Raw genomic sequence first — 4846 nt, forward strand, 5'->3', positions numbered from 1 at the left:
CGGTCTAGCATTGCTCTTTTTCTAGGATTCACCTCTGTCTTCATTGGATTAAGTAACAAATATCCAAACGTTATCATTCGCTGAGCTAACTTATATCCCTTTTTTCAGTTTAAAGAAGATTTTATTGAATACACAATGCATTACATAATTAATAAAAATAAAACATCAGAGAACATAATGCTGCAAAGAAATTAGGTAAATAATGGGGGGTAAAGGAAATAAAATGAAAAGAAGAAAGGGAAGAAAAGAAAAAGGGGGAATTAAATCAATTGATATGATACAAAACGTCATATTCAGAATGAACAATCAGAGAATTTCAAAAAATTCAATGGCACCTTTTGAGAGAAAATAGAATCAACAAATATTGAAAGAACAAAATAATGAGGAAATGCCTCAAGGAAGCTTGGATACTTCTTCAACACGTGGAATGTGTACCGGTGGGGTTTGAGCAGACATATCTAAATAATTCGTAACAAGTAACCATAACAAGTTTTTTTTAATAGCTATGGTAATCGGATGAACATAGGCTCTATCTAATCTGTGGTTATAGCAAACACCATACCACCAGGCCAGAAAAGAAACATTTGAGGAGTCTTTCCAAGACTTAGTGATCTGCTGATAAGCTACTGCAATAAGTAAGTCAATAATAGAAATGTTGCTATCTGAGGTGGACCAAATGTCAGACCGACTGCCCAGAAAAATATGAGTGAGAGAAAAGGGAAATTGAGTGTAAAAAAATATGTTAATTTGTTGCCAAACTTTGGACCAAAAGGAATAAATCAAAGGACAAGTGAAAAGCATATGTTTAAGATCTGCTACACGGGTGGAGCAAGACCAACAAGTGGAGGGAACTGAGCGGTTTAGTAAATGTAATTTGGCAGGAGTGATTAAGAGTCTGTTGTAAACAAAAAATAAGGTTTGGGTAGTATTAGCTGCTCTAGAGGACTTCCTTATTTTAGACCATATCTGATGCCAAGTGTCGATAGAAAAGGAAACTTCAAGGTCTGTCTCCCAGTCTCGTTCTGTTTTAGATTTAGCTCTAGCATCGGAAACATCCCGTAATTTCTTGTAAATTTGAGATGCTGAAGAAGAAGTTATAAGGGAAGAAAGAGTGAGAGGAGAAGACGTAATCTGAGAAGAAGAGGTAAGAGAATTATATGAATTTTGAGCAGCTGCACTCAGTAATGTATATTTAGAATAGAAGGATGATGGAAGAGAGAAAGAAGATCGAAGATTAGAAAACGGAATACAAATGCCATCATTAAAAAGCTGATGAGTCCAAATAAGACCTAGATCCTTCCATTCTTTCAAGAAAACAATTCTATTTTTAATTTTAATAAGAGAGTTATACCAGATGGAGGATTTTGAAAAGCGTGATCGATCATCTAGACTGCCAAAAAGCAAGGGAAGAAAATTCTTCCTCGAGGTATTAAGGATGGGAAGAGACTTTTTTTGTGATATATGAGATAAAGAAATAAATTCTTCAAAAGAAAAGGGATGGAAAAAAGAGGATTCAAGATCCACCCACAGTGGGATAGACGAGGGGTTAGTTGAACGCTCCGATAACAAGGAGACAGAGTGAGCAAGAAAAAATGAAGTATGATAGGAATGAAAATCTGGAAAATGTACTCTGCCTAGATGTTTAGGACACTTAAGTCTGGAAAAAGACATCCTGGCCTTCTTATTTTGCCATAAAAAACGAGATAAGATGGAATAAATATTTTTAAAACTGGATTTAGGAAGATTCACAGGGAGATTAGAAAGAAAGAATAAAATTATAGGAACTAACATCATTTTAATAGAATCTAAACAACCCCACCAGGACAGGAATAAAGGATTCCATCTAGCAGTGGAATCCGTAAGAGTTAATTGTACTTTTTTAAATTAAGTGTTATAGTATCTTTAATCAAGGGAGTGAACCATAAACCTAAGTATTTAATTTTAGTAGGGCTCCAATGAAAAGAGGAAGATACAAAATCAGCGTGGAAACAAAATTTGTTAAGAGGGAGGATTTCGCATTTATCTACATTAAGTTTATATCCTGATACCTGTTAAAATTTGTGACTTCTGAAAGGAAGGCAGGAATAGAGGATTGGGGTTCAGAAATAAACAAAAGAATATCATCTGCGTAGGCCGAGAGTTTGAGTTGATTAGGACCATATGGGAAACCAGAGATGTTAGTATTCATTCGGATTTTAGATAGAAAAGGTTCTAAAGCAAGAATAAAAAGAAGAGGAGATAGAGGGCAACCTTGACGTACACCTCGAAAAAGAGGGAAAGAAGAAGAGACAAGACCATTGGCAAAAATAAAGGATCTAGGAAAGGAGTATAGTAATGAGATATAAGAACGAAACTTTGGGCCAAAACCAAACCAAAGGAGGGTGGAAAAAATGAAATCCCAATTGACCCTATCAAAAGCTTTTTCAGCGTCTAATGCCATTGCAGCTAAAGATCGATTGAAGGTATGGGATTTACTAAGGGCATTAAAAAAGAGACGAGTGTTATCAGAAAGATGGCGACCCTTAATAAAGCCACATTGATCCCTACCAATCAATAGGGGGAGAATTTTATCCAGACGAAGGGCAAGTATTTTTGCAAAAACTTTATAATCTAAATTGATCAAGGAAATAGGTCTGTAGTTCTTGCAGAGAGTATGATCTTTATTCTTTTTTGGCAATAAACAAATCAAAGCTTCTTGAAAGGAACCCTCTGATTTCCCGGAAGTTATAAAAAACGAAAACAACTGATGAAGTTTGGGGACTAAAAAATTTGAAAAATGGGAATAAAACTCTATTGTAAAACGTCAGGTCCAGGGGCTTTGCCTTTTTTAAGAACATGAATGGCATCCAAGATGTCTTTAGGGAGGATATCCTTTTCTAAAGAAGAAAAATATACATCAGGTAATGAGGGTGAGGGAATGGAGGATAAGTAATGATCAATGTCAGAAGAGGAGGGGGATGATTCTGGAGTATATGAATTTTGGTAGAAAGTGGTAAATTCAGACAAAATGTCCTCGTTCTTATGAACAACATGGTTAGTAGAAGTCACAATAGATTCAATTTTCATACGTTCTTTTTTAACTTTGAGGTAATTGGCAAGGATATCACAAGCCTTATTCTGCGCAGAATAAAATTTGGCACTGGATTTAAGTAAAAATAAATTCGCAGAATCAGTGGATAGCTTATTGAATGATAATTTTGCCTTAATGAGGTCATTCAAAACAGATTGATTAATGGATGAAAAGTACGATTGCTCCAACTGCTTAATTTGTGTAGTAAGAGTTGATATGGTTTGGGCAGCTAAGCGCCTTTTTTGGTAACAAAGGAAATAATGAAATCCCTAGAAGCAGCTTTAAAAGTATCCCATACCAATTGATGGGAAACCTGAGGGGAGTTATTTTCTATAAAAAATAGAGAAGCAAAATCAAGGAATTCTGAAGTAAAGTTCTTATCTAGAAGGAGAGAGTTATTAAATCTCCATCTCCTAGAACCTTTAGTGGGAGGAAGTAAATCAAGAAGTAAGGAAACTGGGGCATGATCAGAAATTAAAATAGAACCCGTGTCAGAGTGAAGAATATGCTGGGATAAGGCTTTAGAAATAAACAGGTAGTCTGTCCGGGATTGGGAAGAGTGAACTGGAGAGAAATATGTGTATTCTTGAAGGGAGGGGTGACAAAGCCTCCAAGAGTCAACAAGGGATCTCTGGGATATAGTAGAAGTAAATTGAGTGTGAATAGGTGAGGGTGAAAAACGGGCAGATGATTTTCTATCTAAAAAGGGGTCCATTATCATATTGCAATCACCACCAAAAATAAAATAATCATCATTATATTGCATCGATGAGGAAAGAATTTGAGGCCAAAACAATTTATCTTGAACAGGAGGGGCATACACATTGAAAATAGTCAAGGGAATCTTATCAACCAATAAATATACAACAACCCATCTGCCATCCGAGTCATTATTGTGATGTACAAGTTGAATGTTCAGACGTTTATGACAGAGAATTGCAACACCATTACGTTTCCCAGAGCCCGGAGAAGCAAAAACATGACCAACCAATTATGACGTAATTTGGAGATTTCAGCTTCTTTGATATGAATTTCTTGTAATAATACTATATCTCCTTTTAAATGAGCTAAATGTGATAAAACTCGTGGTCGTTTAATAGGGGAGCCCAAACCCTTAACATTCCAAGAGATTATATTTACTATTTATATTTACTGGCATCTAAAACAGTAAAATGTAATTAACAACTGTAATGATGAAAAATTCAAATGAGAACCAAACAAAGGTGCAAGTGAAACACTATAAATGAAACAAATCGAATAAATGAAGAAGAAGAAGGAAAAATATGGAGAAATACAATATCGAGAAGCAAAAAAGAGTTGAAAGAAAATAAAGCAGGAATTGAGAAGAAAGAATATGTGAGAAGAGAAGAAAGAAGATATTAAAAGGAAAGTAAAATTAGATAGAAAGATAATGGAGTACAAGAATAACGATAAGAAATTGTAAGCACAAAACCAACTAGGAAAAGAAAAAATAATAGGGTACAACAGAGAGAAAGGGGAGAACAAAATACGATGAAGTAGAGAAATGTAAAGAAGATAAAAGAGAAGGAAATAAAAAAGGAAAAAAGAAAAATAAGAGAAAGGGGAGAGATAGAAATATGGAAAGGATAGAACACAGTAAAAAAGAACAAAATAAGAGCAATATTCGATGAAGAGATAATGCAACAAAAGACATACCACAAGAAAACGGAGAGAACAGGGGTGGTGGAGCCACATAAGGGAAACGGAACGCTGAACAGGAGACTCCAGAACGAGATCGCGAGGAGAAGAACAACT

The sequence above is a fragment of the Lissotriton vulgaris genome, chromosome 4_1 (genome assembly GCF_964263255.1).
Source record: "Lissotriton vulgaris chromosome 4_1, aLisVul1.2, whole genome shotgun sequence".
NCBI lineage: Eukaryota > Metazoa > Chordata > Amphibia > Caudata > Salamandridae > Lissotriton > Lissotriton vulgaris.